Here is a 10,000-nt window from a genome sequence, read left to right as displayed (position 1 = left end):
CATATATATATATATGTATATATATATATATATATATATATATATATATATATATATAAACAGTCATTATAGAAATTATGACTGTAATAGTCATCTTAACCCACTCACAATGGGGGCATTCCTGCCTTGAATGTCACAATGCCGGGGCTTTCGAGCACTTAGGCCGAAATCAATTAAATGGCTGGCACAATATTGTGCCGCCCGGCCACTGGGCTTTTGAATGAGCGGTACAGTAGTGTACCACCCGTCCAGAGAGGGTTAACTCACTCCTTACTCATAGCATAATTAAATAACACAGTGATCCAAATTCCTCAAACGTCATGCATTTCATAATACCCGTCATCAGGCTAAAGCTCCTGTGTCATGTATGTCATGACACCAGTTCACAATGGATTAATATATCATAAAAAAAAAAGTCTTAGAATTCATCAAAATACCATTTACCTCATATTAATGTACACCCCAAATTGAAATTTTATTCATATAGGGTTCACACACACACACACACACACACACACACACACACACACACACACACACACACACACACACACACACACACACACACACACATACACACACACACACATACATATATACATACATATATACATATACATACACATACACATACACATACACATACACATACACATACACATACACATACACATACACATACACATACACATACACATACACAAACACACACCTATATGCATTCCATACTGTATGCAAAAATATGTCTTTCCATAGAATTAAAGTTCTTCACATAAACATGCTAGTTATCAGAAAAAAACTCTAAGGTATTTTTTCACATGACATAGTTATTACAAAATTGAAACTAAACTTCAAATCAGAATTAATAAAAACTAATTAACTCCTAAAGAACATATAACCTAAATTCAGTCATGCTAGGTGAAGACATGCACAATTTAAACCAATATTGCTCAGGAAACCAGAAAATTATTGTAGTCTAATATTTTCAGTTAGATTATGATATCATCACGTAAAGTTTATCCAGTATATTCCAAAGACGCAACTCACATTTTTTGCGGGAATTGAATTAGATTAGAAAAAAGGACTTATTTAGTTCATTTCTGTGTAAGATCATAAGACGGTACATCCTTTTGGGGTTAGTAATGGGATTTATAAGTAAAACTATTTAGTAACGACTCATTGAAAATGAAACCAATGCAAATTCTATCCTATGAAGGAGGGGGGGGGGGGTTGGCCTTTGCTTGAGCACCAAAAGAGTATATGCATATGTCACAGCAATCGCTTGAAAGCATATGTTAGGTATATTTCCTATCCCAAAATTTCCAATACCTACATCACACACACACACACACACACACACTTACATATATTATATATATATATATATATATATATATATATATATATATATATATATATATATATATATATATATATATATATTTTATATATATATATAAATAATAAATAATATATGAATATATAAATATGTAAATCATATATATCATCATATCGCACATACAACAAGCTTTTACAAATAGATAAACATATCAATTGTTTTTCTACTAATTGTGTAGAATAAATTATAAATTTAGAGCAACTGACACCAAAGACTTTCAGAGACAAGGTAACTATCTTACTTTATACTTCTATGCAAGATGCAAGTTAAATCATTTTATTTCATAATTCCTAAGGGTCACGAATCATCAGCTAATGCTTAACCTCAACTGCTCCTTGGTAAGATAGGAAGGCCACAAACTCCAAACTAATCCAAAACCCACGTAAACTAATCTGATTTAGTCTAACAATGCATAACCTAACCTAACCTAACCTAACCTAACCTAAACTAACCTAAACTATCCTATCCTAATCTAGCCTGACCTAAACTATCCTATCCTAACCTAACCTAGCCTAACCTAACCTAGCCTAACCTAAACTATCCTATCCTAACCTAGCCTAGCCTAACCTAAACTATCCTATCCTAACCTAGCCTAGCCCAACCTAACCTAACCTAACCTAACCTAACCTAACCTAACCTAACCTAACCTAACCTAACCTAACCTAACCTAACCTAACCTAACCTATCCTAACCTAACCAACTTAACCAAAGCCATAAGATTGCAAATCCTTTGGCTTAGGTATTGGGAAGAATATTGTTTCCCTTCATTAAACTTTTTACAGATTAGAATATAAAAAAATGTTTGATGAGCCATTTAATCTGTACTTTCTATAAAAAACAAAAGAAAAAAAACGGACACCTCTGCCGTGACTAGTACACAAAATACAAATTAATGAAAAAGAAAATGAAAAAAAAACACAGTTCTCTATTGAAATACAGTTAATCATAAAAGGACGTATGCAAATACAAATGGGCTTCTCAAATCGTTACCAAAAAAGTAACAAAGAATAAGATAACTGGCTCGCACTTCTGCTTTGTCGTCTACATTCGATAGTTCTGGATTCACTTCGGTCTTCGTCCTTTTGGTCAAATACTGCTTATCATTTAACCCATTGGCCGTGGTTTTAATAAAATATGTATAGTCATGTGGCAGGTTAATGTTGTATGGCACGCTGCCATCCGCGTTTAAGACTGATGCTGCCCTGACAGCAAATCATGCCATCTGCTATCAATGGCTTAAAGGACAATAAAGATCTATGACCTATGTTCGTCTTAGAAATTTGCTAAATAATAATGATAAATATTAATTTCTTAATATATAAAGACATTTTTCAACAAGCTTAGACACACACCGAAAGGAGTTGCCAAGTGATATTCCTGCTGTGTATAAATACGCGAACAGATTGTATTAGAAATGCCAACATAAGACAGAATACGCAAAACATGAAGAGAACTGCGAGTAGATTGTACACAAAAACTATTGCCTTCTTGACATGCCTCTTCTGGTCACAATTCCAAGAATGAAAGCAAATACATATCAGTTTCATATTTATCGTCACAAGTGAAAAGTTCTCAGCATAAAAAAAAAACATATTGATAAATTTGAACAGTTTCCTCCATTTATTCCATCTTCCAAACACTTGAGCTCATATATATCTAGGATAAATCCACACTTAATTGTACTTAATTGTAGTACAAATACCGCATACACTGCACCAAGAACACCTCTGGCTAATAACAGTTACTTTTAATAGGCATTAGGGTTTTCTATTATGGGTTTGTGTGACTAAATGAGTCACCTGCCACTTTCAGTATTTTCTGGTCCATGACTATCAGGCGAAAGCACTTGGTATTGCAATGCTAAAGATATAACTTTCCATTCCATTCATTATCAACCACTTCCAAATCTATTTCGAGACATTTTTGAAGTTGAGATCCCCTATGACTGCCTCAAATAGGAGTCCATATGCTTCAAGCAGTGACAGCAAAACCTTTAAAGCAGCAGATGGCACGAGAGAGAACACCTGAGTGCCCCCTCCTTCCTCCCTTTGCTCTCGTCTCGTCAACAGGGAGATTACCTGCTTATCTCACCGAGCAGGGATTTATGTCCTAAATCTCCTGCAACCGGCACGAGTTACCACTGGCAAATCGTACTCCCTGGTGTTTGCCTTTCCCCCAGGGTAAACAGCTCGATTGGCACACACCTCTGCTCTGCCAGCGACAGGACCTCTCCTCCTAAAAATAGACAGCCAAATACTCCCACCTACTACAACGCCCAGAAACCAAACCCACGGGCGGAGTGTTCTTTCCTCCCTCCCTTCGTCACGCCCTCCTTCCTTAGACAATTTCCTCGCCTGAACGCGAACCTTATCTCTCGGGCATGCACCTCTCGCCTCTCCCCGGGGGGGTTGCATGACGTGTTCCTGCCAGAATACCCAAGAAACTCACCATCTGGCGCTGGGGACTGACAGCCTCTCTCTCTCTCTCAGGCACACCTACGCACGCACTCCCGTCGGTAAACATTGGAACCGACGTGAGCATCGTGGGCGTGCGGGCGTGCGGGCGTGGGAACTCTTCTTCTATGCCCCCCTTTTCTCGGGATTTATTGGGGAGCTTCCAGGCGGCTAGGGGGGAGAGATTTATTCATCTTGGTGGGGAGTTTTAAGCGAGACAGGGGAGCCGATCTGAGTATTGCGAATGCTTATGAGGCTGAAGGGGAGAGAGAGACCTTCACCACTGCCCTTTTTTATATGTGTAATTTATCCGGTCTTTCAGCTGGCCATTGGGGAAAAGTTTATTCATTCTTCTAGAGACTGTTCATTTGTTTTAAGAGAGACATGTTTGAGGCGCGTAATTAGGGCGTCGGCGAACACGCCCCGGGTGGGTGCAGCACTTGCACCAATTAAATTCGATCTGTTGAACTATTTGGAGAACCTATTTGCAATGCCACAGCACGTCACCTGGCAATAACCCCTTCCATTCTTTACGAGGACCACTTCGAAATGATTCAATATCTTATATTCGAAGGGTTTTGAAGTGGTGAAGTGGCATCGCTGACAGGATATGTCACATCCAGTCACTCTCTTCTGAGAATATGTAACATTACAAAAGGGTGTGGCTCACGTCCAAGACAGTGTATGCAACTCTTTTCTACTTTGTATACTCTATTTTGTTATTCAAGTTAAATGCTCATACTGTTACTCTGTTTCAGAAGGTATGAGAGAAAGGACTCCTAAGTTCATGATATCAGCGTGCGAAGAGGGGGGAAAAAAAAAGTTAAAAAATCAGTCATTAAAACGAAAAAGTCTTTAATTTTGAGTCTGATGTCACCAGCATAGCAAAACATCCCGTCATTATCTATGAAGACAAACCAAGTAAAAAAAATCCTGAAAAAATGCAATCCAATATATATTCACAACTATATGAATATAAGAATGATCATACTTCAAAGTTCTAATTCAACACCACATCTGCTGGTTCACTTGTCAAAGGCTTGCTTGCAACCTGAATTAGAAGGTCAATAGGCTGGCATTCAGTGCAATCTTCTAATAATGTATTGGAAAATCTGCCATCACAACACAATATACTTTGCTGGTTCCGTCTATTCAATATAGGATTCAGTGAGAGAATTTGGTGAAATTTATGAAACAAAAGTGTGTGATTATAGTCATTATTTTTCTATTTATACTTTTATCAATATCATTCCTATTATATGTATTATTCTCATTATCGTTATCACTATCACCACCCATCATAATAAGGATGATAATGATACCAGTGATTATATATCAATAATGAAAATGAAGTTGATAATGATGATAATAAAAACAAAAGGGATAACGATAATAAAAGCAATAATGGTAACGATAATAGTAATAGTAATGATAACACTCCTAATGATAATAACAAAAAATATAATGATAACAAGATAATGATGGTGATAATGAGATAATGATGATGATAATAATATCAATGATAATCATTAACATAATTGTAATGATTATCATAATCACTAATAAAATATGATTATTATAGTACCACCTACCTGTATCATTATTATATTTGTCGAAGTTACTTTTTTGTTACATAGCCATGTGATTATCATTATTTATATACTATCAATACCATACGTAGAATTTCTGATTGGCACTTGTTATAGACAGGTATATTAAAACAATTATATAAGAGGAATATTGATCACCTAAACAGAGTCATAAAATGATAGCTAGAGATGCAAATGTATATATATATATATATATATATATATATATATATATATATATATATATATATAAAAAGAGAGAGTGGGATTTGTCATAGACAGATTTAACGGCCCATAAGTCCTAAAACAGCTCTACCGATTTTACTAATAAAGCGATCAAGAAATTCACTATCACGATTCTCAAAACGCTATCATAACATAAACGTGTTATCTGACTTGCAATAACGATTTCCGTTTGAGAAACACTTTCGTCATGTGTCTGCCTAAGTTATTGTTCTGCAATATGTTTATGAATAGATAGGTAGCTGAAGTATAATTAGTTGAATTGTTAAGTGACCACTGCGCTGTTGAAGACTAGCAAGGACAGTGGGATAATGATAATGGTGATGATGATGATAACCATGATGATGATTATGATAGGAATGATTATAGGTTATAAATGATAAATACATAGATAAATTAATATATAAGAGCTAGATGGATAGGTAGACATATATATATATATATATATATATATATATATATATATATATATATGTCTATCTATCCATCTAGCTCTTTTCTTGTGAATGCATACATATGCGTACATATACATGTATATGCATATCTACAATAAAGCACTGCGACAGTAATATGTTTTTTTTTCATATTCGTGTTGTGCGGATTACTGTGTTTGTATTTTATGATCTATATGCGCGTGGGTGTGTGTGTGTGTATATATATATATATATATATATATATATATATATATATATATATATATATATATATATATATATATATATGTATATGTATATGTATATGTATTAGTGTATATATATATACATATACATATACATATGCATACATACTTATGTATATAAATAAATATATATATATATATACATATATATATATATATATATATATATATATATATATATATATATATAATTTCTACTCCAGACATCTCATACCAAAATCAATTAGAAATAAGGCGTACTTGTACATATAAAAAAATCAAAGAAATCAAAATATCCAGCCATCCATATGAGCATTTTCCATACCGAAATAAACGTATTCCGAAGATTGGATCCATTCTCTTGCTATAACGCAAAGACCGTATCCATTCTTCGGTGTATCCGCTCAGTTGCCTCGGATTCAGTGACTAAGCGACCAACTCCGATGGTTTGTAAACATTGTCGAGGAAGAAGGAATTTTTGGTGTTGAATTATGTTGCAAAACCGGTGAGATTTGTCATTATTGTGACAATTCTTTATTTATGATTGTTATTGTAGTGTTGAGTACAAAGCTTGTAGGGGATTACGTAGGTTTAACGGAAGTGCATAGCTGATTTAACACCGGTTGGCTCTGTAAATAAGATGAATTATTTCGTTACTGTTTTGACTTGTTAGTGATTATGTCCAAAGAATAGCTTATCTGCCCTCAATCGCGATTATTGTCCACATTTTCATGTATCATGAAGATCAATTTTGGTCTTAGGTAGGTAAGTTTACGTGGTAAATTTGCAGAATAGTGTCGCATTATAAGATACTACAAAAATGGTATGGATATCTCTCAACCTCTACTATTCATATATAGTAGATATAATGCATGATAATTGTGTTCAGATTTTGCATACGAAATATGTCCCGAAGTAGCATGAAGTGCCTCAAATAAAAGGTGGGTCCAGGGAGCCAAAGCCCTCCCTTGGGTAAGGCTAACTTCAAAACTAGGTAAAGTTAGGTACATAATTGTGTTTAAAATTTGCATACGAAATATGCCCAGAATTTGTATTTTACTCCGTAATTTTCCTTATCTACTTCATGCCCTCCCTGCTATCGGGACCCAGATTGTGGGGCATAGGGGCGGAATTGCGGGGAAACTTGGCTATATGTGGATAGTACAGAGTGAGAGGAATCCATCGATAACACTTTTGTGGTATTTAGTAATACGGCACTATTCGGAAAACTTACCATTTACATTGTCGGACCACCATCACTCACAAGGCAAACAATATATGGAAACAATAGACTGGTTAATTCTAAGACACTTTATCTATGACATTTTTACTATAAATGTTAAAGGTGTTAGATATTTGTGACTATAAATGACATAGCTAACAGCAGCTGTATTTAGGAATCACTATGGCCTCGGCACTTTGCATTCTGGTAAAGACCATTAGATATACTTTACAGATATTCTGATAAGATGGAACTTGAATTTACTCATTATTTTAGTTTAAGGTTAATTTTCTGAATAGTTGCCTTGTCTCTAAATACAATGAAAGTGGTATTGATGGACTCCTCTCACTTTGTACTACTTGTATAAAGTTGACTTTAACCGCAATCCCCCCCCCCCTCCCTACACAATAGTAGGGTAGAGCAGGGAAATTGCAGGGTAAATATGAATTTGGGGCATATTTTGTATGCCAAATATTAACCCAATTACTTACCTAACCTTAGCTAGTTTTGAAGGTAGTCCTAGCCAAAGGGGTGCTTTACCTCCCTCCTGGACTCTCCCCCTTATTCAAAGCACTTTGTGGTACTTATGATATGTACAGATATGGAGAATATATCATAGTTCTGAAGATTGCCCTCGCAAACGGATGGCTTTGTCCCCTCCTGGACCTCACTATTTTCAGAACATTGAGGGTTTCTAGTCCATATCTCATCAGTAGCCATCAATACATGGAGTATGTTTGAATTCCAGGGCAGGGATGGTGGTCATCAAGGTTAGGAGCTGAAAATGCTCTGAAAAAAGGGGATCCTGGAGGGGGTGAAGCCCCCCCCTTGGCAAGAGCAAAGTCCAAAAGCAATTAAAGTTAGGTAGGTCATTGGGTTAATATTTTGTATACAAAATATGGCTTGAATTCTTATTTTACCCTGCAATATCCCAGATATGCTACATGCCCACTTCTACTAACAGGGCCCAGATTATAAGGAATTGGAGGTGAATTGCAGGTAAAATTGCTAGTGGAGGTTAAGAGGAATCCATCAATACCACTTTCATGGTATTTAGTAACAAAGCACTATTTGGAAAATTGAATTAGTATAAAATGCCAAGAGGACAAGAATAATTCAGAGACAAAATTTTTCTAGCATAAAATTGTCATCTGCATTTTGGTAAATCCTTTTGTATGGAGTCTGAATTTTTGAACATATAAGAGAAAGGAAATAGTAATAGTAGGGACTATCTGGAGAATAGGGGAATGGGAATGGAATGCAATATCTAGCTAGAGGAAACTTTCCAGATAGTACCTTAGATTTATTAGCTGTATTACTCTTGAAATGAATACAGTTAATGCCAGTACCCACTTCTGCCGGGAAGATAACAAATGCGTGACACTTCGTACCGGGATGTTTTCCTGCTGCGTGAGGCCTCAAAGTGTTATTCACCCACCTCATTCTTTTGGTGTTCATACTTTTTTTTTCTGAAAAAAAAACAAAAAAAAAACAATCATACATGTACATACGAGTATGTACATGCACCTCATGACGTTATGTGACATCACAGGAAATAGACAATTGGTCAATTGTGTTTGATTTAAAAATAGTTTTTCAACTCAGATCTTTTTATTCAACTGATCAGAAACAGAGATTACCACAATTGGCATCAGTATTATGCAGTTTTCTGTGACATCTTTTGTTTTCTTTTCTTTCTTTCTTTCTTTCTTTCTTTCTTTCTTTCTTTTTTTTTTGTTATATCACATTTTATGACAATCGCACACCTAAACTAAAGTAACAGAGACTAAGAAATTATGAAAAATGATTATATTTACATCATAAACATCATGACACCAAAGATCATATAAATTCAGCACGATCAGCAGGAAAACATGTTAATTCCATAATTGTTTATCAGAGTCCAAGGCTCTGCATCCATGCTCTAAGCCAAGTTTAAAGTTTCTGTACAGGTATTCCCATATCTGTAATCTTGTTGGAAAGCAATGTCTGCAACAAACGGTACCTCTCATAAAAAGTGTTCGATCCCATTGAATGACTGTCTCTCAGGCAGACAAGCAACAGAATCAATTGGTTTTGGGGCATATTTGCATGTTGGCACTATTTTCATCAGTAACCCGTGGCTAGCCAAGCGGTTGTATGGGATATTGCTGTCTTTATCAAAGGTATGCATTACTCTACATAGAATCTGGATCCTTGTTGAATAGCTACATGTATGCAAATCATTTATGTACACTTTACAAAGTGGCTGTAAGATGATGTCCAGGGGGGCAGACCTGTCTTTGACTAGGGAGTAATAATATATCGCTTGTTGGCTGGATGAATAGGGACTTTTTTAGGAGTATGCACTCTTTGACTCAAGAATTACCATTATATATATATATTTTTTTATTTACATGCGTATATATATTTTTTTATTTTTTTTTTATTTACATA

The 10,000-nt window shown here is 35.3% G+C and overlaps 2 protein-coding genes across 12 annotated transcripts in view; one reads left to right on the top strand and one right to left on the bottom strand.

Annotated features, from left to right (window-relative positions):
* Positions 1 to 4,402, bottom strand: part of Ilk (integrin linked kinase) — a 20,212-nt gene extending 15,810 nt beyond the window's left edge. The window contains exon 1 of one of the 9 annotated variants that reach the window (XM_043002538.2): positions 3,848 to 4,402. The gene's annotated coding sequence lies outside the window, so the exon portion shown is untranslated. Of the gene's footprint in view, positions 1 to 3,390 lie in introns of all 9 variants that reach the window. The other 8 variants (XM_086542580.1, XM_043002543.2, XM_043002540.2 and 5 more) reach the window with 8 other exon arrangements.
* A 2,345-nt stretch (positions 4,403 to 6,747) lies between these two features.
* LOC122267481 (uncharacterized) overlaps positions 6,748 to 10,000 on the top strand; it is a 7,348-nt gene continuing 4,095 nt past the window's right edge. For 2 of the 3 annotated variants that reach the window (XM_043037553.2, XM_043037552.2), the window contains exon 1: positions 6,748 to 6,847. The gene's annotated coding sequence lies outside the window, so the exon portion shown is untranslated. The remainder of the gene's footprint in view (positions 6,848 to 10,000) is intronic. The other variant, XM_086542577.1, reaches the window with a different exon arrangement.

This window comes from Penaeus japonicus, unplaced genomic scaffold (genome assembly GCF_977035675.1).
Source record: "Penaeus japonicus unplaced genomic scaffold, GWHDUDI00000001_assembly GWHDUDI00000012, whole genome shotgun sequence".
NCBI lineage: Eukaryota > Metazoa > Arthropoda > Malacostraca > Decapoda > Penaeidae > Penaeus > Penaeus japonicus.
This window is presented reverse-complemented; position numbering and strand designations above follow the sequence as displayed.